Source organism: Papio anubis, chromosome X (genome assembly GCF_008728515.1).
Source record: "Papio anubis isolate 15944 chromosome X, Panubis1.0, whole genome shotgun sequence".
Taxonomy (NCBI): Eukaryota; Metazoa; Chordata; class Mammalia; order Primates; family Cercopithecidae; genus Papio; species Papio anubis.
The window spans coordinates 59191524-59211212 of NC_044996.1; the positions used below are offsets into that span (position 1 = coordinate 59191524).

At 35.9% G+C, this 19689-nt stretch overlaps 1 long non-coding RNA gene across 1 annotated transcript in view; it reads right to left on the minus strand.

Annotated features, from left to right (window-relative positions):
- Window positions 1-4495: 4495 nt before the first annotated feature.
- The window catches only part of LOC103880800, a 45194-nt gene continuing 30000 nt past the window's right edge, over window positions 4496-19689 (minus strand). The window contains exon 3 of the long non-coding RNA XR_002519630.2: window positions 4496-4857. This is a non-coding gene — a long non-coding RNA (uncharacterized LOC103880800). The remainder of the gene's footprint in view (window positions 4858-19689) is intronic.

Consider the following 19689-nt stretch of genomic DNA (forward strand, 5'->3'; position numbering starts at 1 on the left):
GCCCTACTATGCATTTACCTGCTTCTCATAGCTATGGTGATATTAATGAGGTGCAGAAGGTCCAACGATTGCTCCACCCCTAACCAGTGCCAAGCAGATTTGTCCTTATCTCTATTGTTGGCTATCTTCTTTTTGATATTTGCTGCTTCTGCTATTACGAGTTTCCAACAGTGATACACTGTTTTCCCACCTCATAAAGCATGCTATCCTGTCATCTAATATTTTATTAATGGCTCATAATCATTGTTTTAGACTTGAAAATATAGTTTTGGTTACAGTCTAGATGGTGTAATGACCCCAGTAATGCTGTATGACTTATTTTTTTTATTTAAGAAAAGACTGTGATGTGAGCTCTTATTTTAATTTATCTATCCATAGGGAGGTACAACAAATGAATGCCACTATAATTCCCATTTGCTTCTTTACTTGATTCTCTAATATTTCCTTCTTTCTTTACTTTGCATGTAAAAGTCTTAGGCAGATGTTTTATATAAATCAGCAGCCAATAGAATACTATTTATACAGTGTAGTACATTGATTAATCATGTATTAGTTGGTATCTTTGAGTCTCTGGCACTTCTTGCTTTTGTCCATTTGATGATGATTATTCAGAGGCTACTCCTTTGATCTTAAATATGATTTTGTTCTATTTGCATAACTTTAAATATGCGTGCTTATTATAGTAGAGCAAGGCTTACATACAACTCGTCTTTGGAGAACTGAGATCTTACCACCCTTTGAAAACAGAAAAATCTTTCCTATAACATATTTTAAAAATCAGGAGCTATTCTTTCTGGAAATAAACCAGGAAGTGGCAATATGGCATTTAGGAGTGTGGCCTCTGGAGTCGGACAGAGCCATCCTTGGTAAGACACAGATACCAACTTTTAAGATGTTTCTCCTTTTCCTAAATTTTATCTCTGAAGACATTACCCATGTGGAGCCAAAGACCTCTGAAATCATGTAGAGCCACAATATGTTTACTTTCATTTTCCTGAAAGAGCATAAAAAAATTCTGGAGAAGGGACATCGTATTGCCTACAGGCACTGGATTCTGCACCACTTCAGAGCTGGACTATTTACCTGGGTTTGCACAAGGCATCAGGCGTGTGCTTGAGTCATGGATGGGGGGCATGAGAACCTACAGAGGGCATATTCTAAAATAATGTTTTGATGATGATGTGGTGACAAAAATTAATACATATTCCTATGAAAGCAGCATTTATTGAGAGTTGACCAGGTACCAGACATTCATAAGCACTTTTAGGTTTGCAAAAATGTCGAGTTAATATTATTATCCTTATTTTAACAAATAAGGGAACTGAAGCCAAGAGGAGTTTGTCCTAATTCAAAAGGGTAGAAAGTTGCAGAGCAGGGTTTAAATCTGGCTCTGTCTTCCTCTAAAGCCCATGCTCTTCATCACACTAGCTACTTCCCTCTGCATCTTATATGAATGTTGCATACTTTGTCCTACACATGGAGAAGAAATCAGACTGAGTCTCACTTGAAGAAGAAAGGTTCCAGATGTCTAGCTGAAACAAAAAAAAAAACACATATTATTCACCAATTAAATAATAAACATCATGGTCAGAATATCAAGTCATGACATATATCACTAAGTTATACTTGAGGCAGTGGCTTACTTTTCTCCACTCCCCCACAATCGTGGAACTGTGCACCCGAGGGTAAATTTGAGTCTTCAGAGCATACAAGTTACCCAGAGTTGCTGCCTCACACTAGTTCAATGTGAAGAAAGAAGGAGAATGATTACTGATTTAGATTATTTTCCCACGAACATAATTTTAGTCCAATGGCTAAAACCCATCCACCCGGTAACTCACTGTACCCAATGGGAGAGGAGTAAGTGATGGGGCAAGAGGCCTAGAGATATAATCCCTCCTCAGGGAAATTAAAAAATTGTGGAATAATATTCTTCCTAATATCTCTGATATTTTGTGATTTTACCCAATAACTGATGCATTTAAAATGACAAATTGAAGCTATAGTCAATCCGTAGCTTTGTTTGAAAAGAAAAATAATGGCTATGTGAAAAGAGGCCAAATAATTTCTTCTTGTTAGAAATATAATACTTTCTGTGGCCCATGCAGACATGGCTTTGAGATCCATTTTCTATTCAAATCAATGAAACTTACATACATGAGTCTCAGCTGTATCTTTTACATGTTGATATTTCACGATTAATCCATTTCCTCAGAGAGTTACAGGAACGCATTCTGCTGTTTTCCCCAAAGCATATATGTTCAGGCCCAAGAAAGCAAACAGGGCAAATAATAGCAAAATAATCATGTGAATATGTATAAAGCTTTTATATTCATCATCACAGAAGCAAAAGGATATATCTGTACAAATGAATGGCAATTGGACTTAATGAGTTTCCATGAATGGCGGTTTATATAAAGTAGAAAAGGAATGGCTATTTTAATCTCATCTGTACAGTTTTTGAAAGGAATTTCATGACTTTGGCACCTGTATCCTAAATCATATGTTGGCACTACAAATCAATAGTAATAATGATAATATTGAATAATAATGCCAACAGTTTCTGTATCAGGCACTATGCCGAGAAGTTTACATATAGTATCTCACTTAATCCTGTCAGTAACCTTGTAATGCATATACTCCTGTTATTCCCACTGTATGTAGAAAACAAAGGGTCAGAGAGTTTAAGTGGCTTCCGTAAGGTTACTAGTTTAAGTGACTTGCTGTAACATCGTTCAAGTCTTTTCTACTTCAAAGCCTGCACTCTGAACCACTATGCTCTAAGTCTTCCTATGTTAAGATACACAATTCTAACGTTTCTGTGCTTTAAAAACCTGGGGAGTTTAGGTATAATTTCTTCATGTATTTATTTTTCTGAAGCTTTATTCCAATTATCTAGAACTTGCAATGCTAGGCTCTAGCAAAATCGGCAAAATTAGTACAGTTTCTTCCTTCATGTACCTTATAGTCTAGAGCACTGCAATACTCATCTGATTTTGCTTGGACAGTTTTGTTATCCTGGTCTGGTTTTAGGCTATGGGGATGAAGAGGCTTTGTAAAATACTATAAACAAACTAATTTTTAAGCGATATATTTTCCCTATTGTTTGCCCAAATTTATATAAATTAGCCAGATTTTGTGACTTGAAAGCAAGTGATTCTTCACAGAAACATCATACCTAGGTGATGTCACAGGTGGGAGTTGGATGGATAATGCAGAGAGAAAAATGTCTGCCGATTCTGGTTTAGCAATGGACCTAGGAGCACAGTGTGTGGTGACTTGGTGGTGAGTTTCGCCAGGGGTACAGCGAAATGACGGCCATCATCCCCAAGAATTTCCTTAGGAGCAGGCTGGCAGCAGTCACACAGTCATGGCACTCCTCAGTGCTGTCTTGGCAAAACATCTGGGACAGTCTCAATCACTGAAGAGAGTGGTGGACCAAGGGAGATTTTGGCCATTGGGTGCAGGATTTCAGTCTCAGAAGTGCGGAGGGCAAAGGCAACATAATAGATAGATAAGGAGGTCATGTATTAACATAGCCCAACTTTCATTTAAGTGGACTGTAGCTTCCATTTTACCTTTGTACTTTACTGTGTCAAAATTACACTGATATTTCTGCTTTCTACCCTCTGCTTTTGCTTATTATAAACATTATCTTATGGCTGGTACTACTGATCTTCTTTTCAACACTGTAATTTCAAAATGAGATCTAAAATTTTAATTTTGGATGATATTTGGAGAGTAATGTAGGCTCAAGTGATTGTCTGTTACTGCATAGACTTTAAGATTAAATAATTTAATCTTTTGGTAGATATTAATAGATCTGTTACCATGGAACATTTATTCCTTTAATTTCCTGTAAATTTAATTTTTATGATGTTTGCTTCTCCAGGATTATATAATCCTTCTTTGTTATTGAAAAGAATCAAGTTATGCAAATGATTATATCCAAAGAGACAAGTAGCAATTAACTGTGAGAGACAGGATGTTACTGTAAGACTTGTATTCATATGGAATGGAATTTGACTTTTTCTTAAAATAAAATTTAGTAGGAAAATTCAGTTGGTACAGATTTTAAAGGCAAGCGGTTCATAGAGAAAAGTTTGTACTGTTGCCATAATAGTTTTACATTTTAATATTTATAGTTTTCGTTTAGTATGCTTTTAGCTACTGCCTTATAAAATTTGACTGCTTCAGCAAGTAAGAAATGTGTACAGAAAAAATCTTATTCAGGTTTAAATAACTTTAATCTCACTACTCGGTCTCATTATTAAGAAAACTGGGCAATAATAACCATTTTAAAGATTTTTAAAAACCTCACTGTGGTTCAATTTTATTTATAGATACTCAAAATTAAAACTAGTTTTTATTATGATTTTTCTATGTGTATTAAGTGGGAATTTCCCTTAGGCCTACTTTTTGGTAGTAAATTGGGCATAGAGGAAAGAGCGTTTATGGCTTTAAGTGGTAATTCTCCATTAACTGTATTTCTTTGATCCTGTCGCCATTCACAAAAGTCCACCAAGACTTTAAAGTGGTGTAGCATACTGCTTAAAAGTACAGATTACTATTTTAGAAGCTGACAAACCTGGGTTCAAATCTTGATACTTCCACTTATTAATTACGTGGCCTTGGGCAACGTTCTTAATTTTGGGGGTCTCAATGTCCCCATTTCCATAGAGGTTTTAATAGTAGAACCTTCTTTATGGAAATTAACTGAGTTAACCAGGTTTAACACAGTGTCAGGCACATGGTAAGTACTCCTTGTGATAACTGCTATTATTATTATGACCTACCTTACTGAATAGTGTGTATTCTGGAGAACTGATCCTAAAAAGGCACATTCTAGGAGCTTTCCTTGGTGAAAAGAAGAGATTGAATGAAGAGCCAAAGTTTGCATTCAGATTGAATTTCTTAATTGATCTATTTGCTTACAATCAGACAGTTATTTCTCAGATTTGCAATGGAGGGAAAGAGAAAGGAAAAGGCATGATAAATGCATCTGTCATCCCAAGTATCAAGTCACTTGTAGCAAGTCACCCCAAGAAAAGCAAGGTGACTGTGTATGTTTGTGTTGATTAGGACAAGCACATCATACAGCATGGATGAGCATACTTGAACTGGCATTTAAGTTCTCATTGGGTCTTGGTAGTTTACCAGAAAGGAATTGCAGAGGTAGACACATATGTTGCTAACTTGTCCTAGAGGCCTTATTTAAAACTGAGAGCTCTCAGATTTTTACGGATACATAGACTGGAAGGAACCAGTTAAGAAAATTCAACCTTACTTATTAGCCTGGGATCCGTGGGTTTGGATTCTATTTTGAAACATCAGAAAGAAATAGATTTGAGGACCAAGTGATTTAAAAGGCAGCATCAACAATTTCAAACTGCCAGTACCACTGCCACCACCAACACAGTCAATTCCTAGTTATGTATACTGAATTCTAGTAAACACCACAGATCTTGGGGACAGAGCAAATAATGGGGCAGAGGCAGAGGCATGATCACTGTAGGGGCCAGCAAAAGACTTTTGAATGAAGTACATCAGGAGAAAAGCCACTCTATGTTCTTTTCTTTCTTACTCCTCATATTCATACCTTGCTACCTGGATTCTAGGCCTGGCTCTGCCACTAACTAACTCTGTGCCCATGGGCAAGTCCCTCATGACCCTGCTCTCTTGGTTTCCTCTTCTATAAACTGAGAGAGTCAGATCTCTAAGGTACTTTCTAATCCTGACAGCTTATGATTTCTGGATTAAGAAGCAAAAAAGGAACATGAGTCCAGAAAACAAGAGTGAGTCCAGAAAGCAAGAGTGAGTAGGTGACTATGAGAGCATGAATAGCTCTCTGAGTTAGTTTCCAGAGGAATGATGGTGGGCGACTCTTCTTCTCCCAAGAGGGTTATACCCACTTGCCAACTCTGATCAGTAGTGGTAATGGTAGTAGCGGTAGCCATGGTTGTGTGTGTGTGTGTGTGTGTGTGTGTGTGTGTGTGTGTGTGTGTGAAGAGAAAAAGATACAGAGATAGTCAGAGAGACAGAAACAAATGAGTGAACAGAATGAGAATACAAGAGAAGAGAGAGAGAGAGAGCATGTAAGTGCGCATATTAGAGGGAAAGTGGGGCTGGGGAAATTCAGGCTCAGGATCTTTTGAAGTGTTTCCACTTGTACTTATATTCCATCAGGTCCCTGTAGCTGTGCTAACTTTAGAATTATACACAAATTTAATTAGACTTTTCCCAAATTATTAATAAATTATTCAAATCAAACCAGATCGTCAAGCCTAGCGAACTTCCCCAGACAACTGCAACTGCAGAAAGCATCCTCCAGCCTGATCAAAGAGAAATAACAGAAGTACTCCTGACTTCTGACCTTCATCCACAAACAGACCTAGCTATGTGCCTTTTAACAAGACCAACTTATTAATAGAGAAACTGTTAATAACACTGGATCATAGTGGAGAGACCATCTGTACCTCTTATACTGAGGCAACTGAGAATGACTGGATTTGGAGGGCTGTATCCTTTTTATACAGGTCAGAATGAGGACCTGAGGGAGTTCAATATTTGAGACTGCTCTTCCTCTTAGTATTTACTTAAGATTACCTTTTGTGTCTCTCAAGTCAGCAGTCTTAAAGTCACATGCTCTTTCAGAGTATTTGTTTTCAGAGCTGTGGACTGGACTCTCATAAATTGTGACATGGCTATAAGAGATGGTATGTTTATTTGCAGAAATGTCTTAGAATAGTCATCACAATAGGAGATAATTACTAGAGACATCCCAGTGAATTGCTGCTTACTGTATTAATTTATTCACAAGGGTAATTACAGTAAGATTATATTATGCTTTAGGTGACCCCAACTTTCTTTGCTATCAGGTCTCAGAAGCCTATAATATGAAACTCACCCTCATTCTATGTTGGGAAGTACTTTAGTATACTGGCTATATACAGTACTTGAAGTGTTTAAGCCTTGGAATCATACAGACTTGGGTTCAAATATATCTTAGCCACTAAATCTATAGCCTGTTATCTGTAAAATATGATAGTAATAGTATCAATCTCGCTGGCATTAAGTAAGATGTAAGAATTCAATTCAATAACATGATATTCATAAAGTGCTTAACAATGTTTTAGTCATAATAACAATAAATCTTAGCTTTTGTTATTGATGCCTTAAATTACCTGTAGTAAAACTATGATTTCAAAAATATGTTGGAAGGTTTTAAACCAAAAACATAAGGTTGTTGAATATAAAATGGCAGCTCCTTCAAATGAGCTTTTAAAATATTTTATTTTCTAAATGCACAACCTCACTAATGATTAGAGAAATGCAACTCAAAAACACAGTGATGTACCATCTCACACAAGTCAGAAAGACTATTATAAAAAATTCACAAAATAACAGATGCTGGCGAGATTGTGGAGAAAAGGGGATGCTTGTGCAGTGCTTGTGGGAATGTGAATGAGTTAAGCCACTGTGGAAAGCAGTTTGGCGATTTCTCAAAGAACTTAGAAAAGAATTACGATTCGACCCAACAATCCCATTATTGGGTATATACCCAAAGGAATATAAATCATTCTACCCTAAAGACACATGCATTCAAATGTTCATTACAGCACTATTCATAATAGCAAAGATGTGGAATCAACCTAAATGCCCATCAGTGGTGGACTGAATGAAAAAAAAAATGTGGTACACATACACCATTGCATACTACATAGCCAGAAAAAAAGAATAATATCATGTTCTTTGCTGCAACATAGACAGGTCTGGAGGCCATTATCCTAAACAAACTAATGCAGGAATAGAAAAACAAATACTGCGTATTCTCACTTGTAAGTGGAAGCTAATCATTGAGTACATATGGACACAAGGAAGGGGAAAACAGAAACCAAGGCCTACTTGAGGATGGAGGGTGAGAGGAAGGTTAGGATCAAAATACTACCTATTGAGTACTATGCCTACAACCTAGGTGATAAAATTATCTGTATACCAGACCCCTGTGACTCACAACTTACCTATAAAACAAACTTGCACATGTACCCCTGAACTTAAAAGTTAAAAAATAAATATTTTACTTTATTGTTTACAAACTTTTGCTTTTTTAATTAAGCTTTTAATTTTCAGATAATTGGAGATTTACATCCACTGGTAAAAAACAATCCAGGGAGATCCTGTGTTAGCCTATACCTGGTACCCTTCAGTGGCGAAATCCTATTAAACTATATTACAATATCCTAACCAATATACGGACATGATGCCATTCACAAGATACAATTACTCAGATTTTCCAGTTTTATTTCTACTTATTTGTGTATATATGCATACTTGATCCAATGCAACTTATCATATCTTTAGGTTTATGCATCTATAACCACAGTCAAGATATGGAACACTTTCATTCCCATAAGGATCCCTCATGTTGGCCTTTTATAGCCTTGCCAATATCCCTATATATTCTACGTCCTCAACTTCTGACAACCAAAAATCTGTTCACCATTTCTATAATTTCGTCAATTTGAAAATTCTATGCAAATTAAATCACACAGTAGGGTAACCTTTCAGCATTGGATTTTACGCTTAGCACAATTCCCTAAAGATCATCCAATTGTTGAATGTATCAAATTTGTTCTTTTGTATTGCTCAGTGGTATTTCATGATATAGATATACAACAATTGTTTAACCATTCCCCATTTGAAGGACACCTGAGCTGTTCTAGTTTTTGCCTATTATAAATAATTAATTTGCCTATTATTTAATTGATTAAATAAATAATTTGCCCATTATAAATAAGTTGCTTGAAATTTTTTTTTTTTTTTTTTTGAGACAGAGTTTCAGTCTTGTTGCCCAGACTGGAGTGCAATGCCATGATCTCGGCTCACCATAACCTCCACCTCCCAGTTTCAAGCTGTTCTCCTGCCTCAGCCTCCTGAGTAGCTGGGAATACAGGTGAGTGCCACCATGCCCGGCTAATTTTGTATTTTTAGTGGAGATGGGGTTTTGACATGTTGGTCAGGCTGGTCTCGAACTCCAGACCTCAGGTGATCTGCCCACCTTGGCCTCCCAAAGTCCTAGGATTATAGGTGTGAGCCTCCACACCCAGCCACATATGTAGTTTTATAAGAAATTGCCAAATTATTTTCCAGAGTGGCTGTACCATGTTACTTCCCCACCAACAATGTATCACTGAACCAGTATACCTGCATGCTAGTTAGCATTTGTTGTTTTCATTATTTTTAATTTTAGCTATTCTGATAGATGTTTAATGATTTCTCATTGTGGTTTTAATTTGCATTTCCCTAATGGCTATTGATGTTGAACGTCTTGTTCTGTGTTTATTTGCCATCTGTATATCTTCTTTGGTGAACTCTCTATGCATATATTTAGCCCATTTTCAAATTACATTGCTTTCTTGTTGAATTTTTAAAATTCTTTATATATTCTAGATACAAATCCTGTTGTTGGATATGTAAATGTTTCTCCCACTCTGTACAGTGTCTTTGCATTCTATAAAGAGGATCTTTCACAGAGCGAGAGTTTTAAGTTAAAGTCCAATTTATAATTATTTTATGAATATTGTTTTTGTTTATGGTGTCAACATAAGAACTCTTTGCCTAATTGTAAGTAATGACAGTTTATCCTATTTATTTCCTAAATGTTTTAGAGTTTTATGCTTTACATTTAAGCTCGTGATCTATTTTAAGTTAATTTGTTTATTTCTGTATAAGATATGAGGTTTAGGGGAATCTTCTTCTGCTCCTTCTTCTCCCTTCTCCTTCCTCCTCCTTGTTCCTCCTATTACTCCCCAATGATTCTCCTCTCTCCTACTCCATTCACCTTCTCCTCTCTATTTACTCCTTCACCTGCCTCTTCCTTCCTCCTCCTCTTTTTTCTTTCTTCTTTTTCTTGTCCAATTACTCCAGAAACATTTGTTGAAAAGGCTATATCTTTCCTCCATTAAATTTCTTTTGTCTTTTTTTCAAAACTCAGTTCGGCATATTTGTGTGGGTCTATTTCTGGGTCCTCTATTCGATTCAGTCGATCTATGTGTCAATTTCTCTGCCAATATCACACTGCTTTTAATATTACTGATATATAATAGGCCTTAATATCCCACTTGATTCTTCTTTTTTAATACTGTTATAGCTATTCTAGGGCCTGTGAATTTTTGTATACATTTAAGAAAAACCTTGTTTATATCTCCAAAATCCTTGCTGGGATTTCGAAAGGGATTACATTAAAATCTTATCGGTCAATTTTGGGGGAATTGACAATGGTGTTGAGCCTTCCAATCGATGAATATAGTAAGCCTCTTTATTTCTTTAGATATTCAAATTATTTCATCAGCATTTTGCAATTTGTAGCATACAGATCATATGCAGTTTCTTAAATTTATACCTAAGTATGCTATTTTATTTGGATTGATTACAAAGGGTGTTATATTTTAATTTTAGTTTTAACATGTTTATTGTTAGTACATAGTTCTTCAAATGAGTTTTTTCGTGCATCAATATTTTATACTGTGATATATAGCTGAACTCACTTTTTGGTTTTCAGAAGGGGTGTGTGCGTGTGTGTGCATATGTGTGTGTTTAGATTCCTTAAGATTTTCTTGTCATCGTCAAATAGGGAAAGGTTTATTTAATCCTTTCCAATTTCTATATTTTTTGATGACATAGGGTCTCTCGCTATGTTGCCCAGGCTGGGCATGAGCTCCTGGGCTTAAGGGATCCTCCTGCCCTAGTCTCACAAGTAGTTGGGATTACATGCTCATGCCACCATGTTCAGTTCTGATCTGTGTACCTGTTATTTCATTTTCTGGCTTTATTTCAAGGACAAAACTTTCAATAGTCTGATGAATAAGAAGGACATCCTTGTCTTGATTCTGATCTCAGAGGAAAAGCAGCCGGTATTTAACTATTAAGTATGATGTTGTTGCCTATAGGGATTTGGTAAATACTCTTTATCAGGTTGAGGAAGTTCCCCTCTATTCCTAGTTTGATGAGGACTTTTTATCATGAAAGGGTAATGGATTTTGATAAAAGTATTTTTTCTGAATCTATTGAAATGATCATGTAGTTTTTGCTTTATATTCTATCGATATGATGCATTACATTAATTGATTTTCTGAAGTTGACCTATCCTTGCAAAACTGGAATAAATGGCACTTGGTTATGGTGTATCATCATTTTTATATGATGCAGCATTCAGTTTGCTAGTATTTTGTTGAAGGAATTTTACATCTAAGTTCATGAGAAATATTGCTCTTTAGTTTTCTTCTCCTGTGCCATCTTTGTGCAGTTTTGGTATCAGGGTAACACTGGTCTTGTAGAAAGAGTTGAGAAGTGTTCCTGTCTCATCTGTTTCCTTGAAGAGACTTTGTACAATTGGTGTCAATGTTTATTTAAATGTTTAGTAGAATTCTTCAGTGAAGCTATCTGGGCCTTGAGATTTCTTTTTGGAGGATCTTCTAATTATGAGTTTAATTTTTTTTAAGGTATAGGACTATTCAGATTGTCTATTTCATCTTAATCACCTTTGGGTAGTTTGTGGTTTTCAAAGAATTTGTCCTTCCATTTTGTTTATTAATTTTTAAATTTTTTCATTATAAAACTAATATATATAGCTCATATAATAGTCATAGATTGGATATGAATGTGTTAAATATCAATGTGACAACCTTTAATAGTATCATGCATCTATTCACTTGCTAGCTCTAGGTTTTCATTTATGGACCTGGTACAAGGAAGAGAAACCATCTGGTGGAATACAGGACGAGGTTAAACCTTTTATTTCTTATTGAATTTTACAGTTGATAACCATACTTCATTGGATATGGGAAGGAGAAAATATCCAACATTTACAAAGGAGCTTTAAAGACAGGTTCACATGAGAAGTCCCAAAGAGTCTTTCTTATCCCAGTTTAGAATCCCAATTCTATCACTTACTCTGTGTGACTCCGGGTAAATTACTTAACCTCTCTCAGCCTCTTTTTCCTCCTCTGTAAAATAGGAATGATAATAGTGCCTATCTTATAATGTTGTGAGGAGTAAATTAATCAGACATATAGATTCACTCGTTATATAGTGTATACATATGTTAATAGTCACTTTAAGTGAGTATGCCTGAATAATAACACTAAAATGGCTTGCTTTTTTACTTAAAATTCTCCCCTACCGCATTATAACAGGAATAACTATGGCGTCTGGCTTACAGTCCCAATGTCTTGTGAGTAAACAAATCAACATAGTCTTCAAGGAATGAAGGTATGCTGAAGGCTACCCATATTCTCTTGGCCATAATTTTTTCTTTCCTTAGTAATTCTTATTTCAAAGTCTACCCTTTTCAGGATTTTTTTCTGGAATGAATTCCCATCATTCTCAGGCCATCTGCAGAATCCATAATCCTCTCTCTTTTTATGTATCTGGTAGTCATTTTTTGAGCATGTATTACATATGAGACATGTTTTCCCTCAAAGATTCTTTACCTCCTCAAATTCAGTAACCTTCCCCTCTATTCTACTTTGGCTGATGACTATCTGTAAAGTCTTTACATTTCAATATCTGGTAGGTATCTAGGGACCCAGGCATACCACTGTGACAATGAGCAGAATGGCAGAAGTGCAACGATCCCTCTCTCAGCAGAATGGAGACCAAATTCTCTAAGGTTTCAAGGGTTCCTGCTACTAAGAATAGTTCTTAGATCACAAATGTTTTTCTTTCTCACTCAAATATTGTTAAACCTTTATTGTGAGTCGGGACATATGCTTGGTATTGGGGATACTAAGAGGTAAATGACAATAGTCTTAACCTCAAATCATCTTTCAGTATGGCTTTCCTCAATACCTTGATGCTACCTGTGTTTCTACATTTGTACAGTGATTAAAATGGAAATAAAATATTGACATAATTCTAAATTGATTAATTCTATGAGATGAGAAGAACAGATGTGTTTTAGACAAAAATAGCTGTGTGGTATAATTGATATTCTTTTAATTTTTATAGGTATAATTCTTCATTGTTCATATATCTAAGAAGTAGTGTAGTACAATGAAAAGTCCCTGAGGTTTACAGTTAGATAGACTTGGGTTTGAATGATTCTTTGCTACTTGCTGGATCTGTAATATTGGGTCAGAAACCTCTATGAACTTTATTTTTTAAACTCCAAAATATCTGTCTCTAGGGCACTTTTGAAGGGTAAATGAGATGATACATATAAAGTGCTCGGGACATAATAAAGACTCAATATATGTTAGTCCCTAAATCCAAAGTTCACCAAGCTTATTACCACTCTCTCCAAGCAGTTCAGTTCTATAACAAGACTATTTTCTTAAAGCCTAAAATGCTTCAGTAAAATATCACAGGCCTGGGTTGATCTTTGCAGCAAACCACCATGGCAAATGTTTACCTATGTAGCAAACTTGCATATCCTGCACATGTACCCCAGAACTTAAAATAAAAGTTGAAGAAAAAAAAAATAACAGGTCTAGGAAAAAAATAACTTAAAAATAGCAAGCCTTAAAAATGGAAAACATCAACCTTTCTGTAAGAAAGCAAAACCTTTTTGCAAGCACAAATCCGGGCAGGGGTGGTACATGCCCCACCCTCACATGTCATCGTTAAGTGACTGAATGTGCGATAACTGTGCCAGGAAGTTCCACTGTGTGCTTGCGGCTCAGGGAGAGAAGGCTGTCAATAAGAACTCATTGATGGCTATTTACTTTGGCTTAAGAAAAGATGTCACCTGTGTAAACATATTCAGTATACTTTCCCCCAACTATATATGTCCATTTCAAAGATGGAAGGCAGCACGCTTGTCAGTCTTGACAGTTTATAAGCCTCAGAAGAGAAAAGTGAAGCAATTTAGCTGACAGTTTTATGAAAACAAATTTTGAAACCTTCAACTCTCAGGCTTTAACATCTGTATTGTCTGCTCAGTTGAAATAGATTCACAAATGAAAAGATGACACCTTGTGAGATGGTAGCCCATCTAGAGGCTCAGTCAATCAGGGCAGGCTGGTGGCCATGGCCTGGTGGGACAGAGGCCTAGCTTGTATTGTATCTGGCTTCTACTGCCCCATTTGTCACCTTTTCCTCCTCCTCTCAGTCACCTATGTTTCTGGTGCACTCTCCTCACCCATTCAAATGTATTTTCAGGAGAGAATAAATGCCAGTTATTTAGATCTTTGTGTCAACTTAAATGAAGTTGTTTATGCCTTCTAGGAGTATTTTTAAATTAAGTCTTACATCTACATTCATATATTTATTCAATATTGATTAACAGAATTGCATCAGGCACTCTGCTAGGAGTTGGGAATATGGAAACAGTTTCTGCCATTATGGAGTTCATCCTTCAAAGGGGAAAACAGACAGACAGACATGAACCTTACAAAATATACATCCTGTGGTTTCAATGTATCTCCCAAAGTTCATGTGTTGGAAATTTAATCCCCAATGTAATGACAATGAGCAGTGGGACATTTAACAGATGATTAGGTAATGAGGACTTTGCCCTCATAAACGGATTGATTGTCCTATTGCGAAAGGGGGTTGGTTATCATTGAAGTAGGTTTCTAATAAAGGATGAGACTGCCCTCCCCAACCCTATTCTCATACGTGCACCTTTAACTTTGTGGCTTCCAACAAGGGATGATGGATCAAGAAAGCCCTTGCTAGATTCAGGTCCCTCAACCTTAAACTTCCCAGCATCCAAGACTGTATGAAATAAATTTCTGTTCTTTATGATTACTCAATTTCAGGTTTTCTGATATAGAGGCACAAAATGAAATAAAACAATACATAATAATATACTTTGATAAATTCAATGAAGAAAAACACACAAACTACTATGAGAGAATTCAATAGAATGAACATTATGTTATGTGAAAGAAGCAAGATGGAGAAAGACAGATACTGTATGATCTCGCTTATATGTGGAATCTAAACAAGTCAAACTCATAGCAGCAGAGAATAGAATGATGTTCACCAGGGGATGAGGAGAGGAGGAAATGAGATGTTGGCCAAAGGGGTAGAAGCTTGAAAAAAAACCCCCAAAAAACGATTATTTTAGGTTCCGGGGTACATGTGGAGGTTTGCTATATAGATAAACTCATGTCATTGGGCTGTGTTGCACAGATTATGTTATCACCCAGGTGCTAAGCCAAATATAAATAGTTATTTCTTATGATCCTCTTCCTCTTCCCACCCTCCACTCTCAAGTAGGCCCCAATGTCTGTTTTCCCCTTCTTTGCGTCCTTGAGTTCTCATCATTTCACTTATAGGTTTCCACTTATAAGTGAGAACATGTGGTATTTGGTTTTCTGTTCCTGTGTTAGTTTGCTAAGGATAATGGCCTCCAGCTCCATCCATGTTCCCACACAATTCATGTTCTTGTTCTTTTTGCATGCCTGCACAGTATTCCAATCTGTCATTAATGGGCATTTAGGTGGATTTCACATCTTTGCTATTGTGAAGAGTGCTGCAATGAACATTTGTGTGCATGGGGTTTTATGGTAGAATGGTTTCTATTCCTATTCTTGATCTATATTAATATTCTTCTTGGCTATGTGTATGACTTATTTTGAGACGTGACTGTTTATGCCCTTTTCTTTTTAAAATAAATTTGTTTAAGTTCATTATACATGCTAGATCTTAGACCTTTGTCGGACATATTGTTTGCAAATATTTTCTCCCATTCCAAATGTTGTCTGTTTACTCTGTTGATACTTTCTTTTGTTGTGCAGAAGTTCTTTAGTATAATTAGATGCCATTTGTCATTTTTGCTTTCGTTGCAATTGTTTTTGACATTTTTGTCATGAAATCTTTGCCCATTCCTATGTCCAGAATGGTATTGCCTATATTGTCTTCCAGGATTTTTATAGTTTGGGGATTTACATTTCAGTCTTTAATCTATCTTTAGTTGATTTTCATATATGATGTAAGAAAGGGGTCCAGTTTCAATATTCTGCATTTGGCTAACCAGTTATCCGAGCCCCATTTATTGAATAGGGAGTCCTTCCCCGTTGTTCATTTTTGTCAGCTTTGTTGATTATCAGATGACTGTAGGTGTGCAGGCTTATTTCTGGGCTGTTTTGTTTCACTCGTCTATGTGTCTGTTTTTGTACAAGTACCATGCTGTTTGGGTTACGGAAGCTGTGTAATATAGTTTGAAATTGGGTAACGTGAAGTCTTGAGCTTTGTTCTTTTTGCTTAAGATTGTCTTAGCTATTCAGGCTCTTTTTTGGTTCCATATGAATTTTAAAATATTTTTTCTAGTTCTGTGAAGAATGCCATTTGTAGTTTGATAGAAATAACATTGAATCTGTAAATTGTTTGGGACAGTATGGCCATTTGAATAATATTGATTCTTCTTATCCATGAGCATGGAATTTCTTTTTCATTTATTTGTGTCATGTCTAATTTATTTGAGCAGTGTTTTGTAATTCTCATTTTAGAGCTCTTTTACCTCCCTGGATAGCTGTATTTCTAAGTATTTTATTCATTTTGTGGCAATTGTGAGTGGGACTGCATTCCTGATTTTGCTTTCAGCTTGGTTGTTGTTATTGTATAGAAATGTTAGTGATTTCTGTATGTTGACTTTGTATCCTAAAATTTTGCTGAAGTTTATCAGCTGAAGGAGCATTTTTACTAAGACTATGGGGTTTTCTAGATATAGAATTAAGTTATCTGCAAACAGGGATAGTCTGACCTCCTCTCTTCACATTCGGATGCATTTTATTTCTTTATCTTGCCTGATTCCTCTCGCTAAGACTTCCAATGCTATGTCAAATAGAAGTGTTAAGAGAGGGCATCCTTTTCTTGTGATTCTTTTCAAGGGTAATAATTCCAGCTTTTGTCCATTCAGTATGATGTTGGCTATGGGTTTGTGATAGATGGCTCTTATGGTTTTGAGGAATGTTCCTTCAGCACCTAGTTTTTTGAGAGTTTTTAACATGAAAGGATGTTGAATTGTGTTGAAATCATGATGTTCTGCATCTATTGAGATAATCATGTGGTTTCTGTCTTTAGTTTTGTTTATGTGATGAATCACATTCATTGATTTGTGCATGATGAACCAATCTTTCATCCTAGGAATGAAGCCTATTTGATTTTGGTGGATTAGCTTTTTGATGTGCTGCTGGGTTCGGTTTACAATAATTTTGTTGAGGATTTTTGCACCAATGTTCATCAAGCATGTGGGCCTGGAGGTTTTCATTGTTATTGTTGTATCTTGGCTAAGTTTTGGTATCAGGATGATGCTGGCCTCATAGAATGAGTTCGGGAGAAGTCCCTACTCCTAATTTTTTTGTGAATAGTTTTAGTAAGAATGGTATCAGCTCTTCTTTGTACATCTGGTTGAATTCTGCTGTGAATCCATTTGGTCCTGGGCTTTATTTATTTATTTATTTAGGTTGGTAGATTATTTATTACTGATTCAATTTTGGAGCTCATTTTGGTCTGTTCAAGGATTCAATTTCTTCCTGCTTCAGTCTTTGAGGATATACACGTCCAGGAATTTGTCTATCCTAAGTTTTCTAGTTTGCTTGTATAGAGGTGTTCATGGTAGTTTCTGATGTTTGCTTTTATTTTTTAATTAATTTTTATTTTTATTTTAAGTTCTGAGGTACATGTGCGGGATGTACATGTTATATAGGTAAATATGTGTCATTGTGGTTTGTTGCACCTATCAATCCGCCACCTAGCTAGTAAGCCCAGCAAGCATTAGCTATTTTTCCTAATGCTCTCCCTCCTCCCACCCCACCCCCAAGAAGCCCCAGTGTGAGTTGTTTCCCTTCCTGTGTCTATGTGACCTCATTGTTCAGCTCCCACTTATAAGCAAGAATATGTGGTGTTTGGTTTTCTGTTTCTGTGTTAGTTTACTAAGGATAATGTTTTCCAGCTCCATCCATGTCCCTGCAAAGGACATGATCTCGTTCCTTTTTATGGCTGCATAGTATTCCATGGTGTATATGTACCATGTTTTCTTTACCCAGTCTATCATTGATGGGCATTTGGGTTGATTCCAAGTCTTTACTATTGTAAATAGTGCTATAATGAATGTATGTGTGCATGTATCTTTATAATAGAATGATTTATATTTCTTTGGGTATATACCCAGTAATAGGATTGTTGGGTCAAGTGGTATTTCTGACTCTAGATCTTTGAGAAATCACTGCACTGTCTTCTACAATGGTTGAACTAATTATATTTCTGCCAACAGTGTAAAGTGTTCATATTTATCTGCAACCTCACAAGCATCTGTTGTTTCTTGACTTTTTAATAATCACTATTCTGACTGGCATGCAATGGTATCTTATTGTGGTTTTGATTTGCATTTATCTAATGATCAGTGATGTTGAGCTTTTTTTTTTCATACATTTGTTGGCTGTGTGAATGTCTTCTTTTGAAAATTGTTGTGTCATTGTCTTTTTTCTTAGAAATTTGTTTAAGTTCCTTGTAGACTCTGGATATTAGACCTTTATCAGATGGGTAGATTGCAAACATTTTCTCCCATTCTGTAGGTTTCCTGTTCACTCTGATGATAGTTTATTTTGCTGTGCAGAAGCTCTTTAGTTTAACTAGATCCCATTTGTCAATTTTTACTTTTGTTGCAATTGCTTTTGACAATTTCATTATGAAATCTTTGCTCATGCCTATGTCCTGAACGGTATTACTTAGATTTTCTTCTAGGGTTTTTATAGTTTGGAATTTTATATTTGGATTTTTAATCCATCTTGAGTTTATTTTTGTATAAGGTGTAAGGAAGGGGTCCAGTTTCAATTTTCTGCCTATTTCTAGCCAGTTCTCCCAGCACCACATTTTTAAAATAGAGAATGCTTTCCCCATTGCTTGTTTTTGTCAGGTTTGTTGAAGATTGGATGGTTATAGATGTGCAGTCTTATTTCTGAGGTCTCTATTCTGTTCCATTGGTTTATGTATCAGTATTTATACCAGTACCATGCTGTTTTGGTTACCGTAGCCTTGTAGTATAGTTCGAAATTGGATAGCAGGATGCCGCCAGCTTTTCTCTTTTGGCTTAGAATTGTGTTGGGTATACAAGCTTTTATTTTATTATTTATTTATTTATTTATTTATTTTTTGATCCATATGAGATTTAAAGTAGATTTTTTTTTTGTTTTTTTTTTTTTTAATTCTGCAAAGAATGGCAATGGTAATTTAATGAGAATAGCATTGAATCTATAAATTATTTTGGGCAGTGTGGCCATTTTCATAATATTGATTCTTCCTATCAATGAGCATGGAATATTTTTCAATTTGTTTGTGTCTTCTCTGATTTCTTTGAGCAGTGGTTTGTAGTCCTCCTTGAAGAGGTCCTTCGTATCCCTTGTTAGCTGTATTCCTAGGTATTTGATTCTCTTTGTAACAGTTTTGAATGGAAGTTTATTCATGATTTGGCTCTCTCCTTGTCTGTTTTTGGTGTATAGGAATGCTTGTGACTGTTGCACATTGATTTTTTATCCTGATACATTGTCAAAGTTGCTTATCAACTTAAGAAGCTTTTGGGCTGAGGTGATGGGGTTTTCTAGATATAGGATCATATTATCTGCAAAGAAAGACAATTTGACTTCCTCTCTTTCTATTTGAATACCTTTATTTATTTCTTTTGCTTGATTGCCCTGGCCAGAACTTCCAATATTATGCTGAATAGGAGTCCTTGTCTTCTGC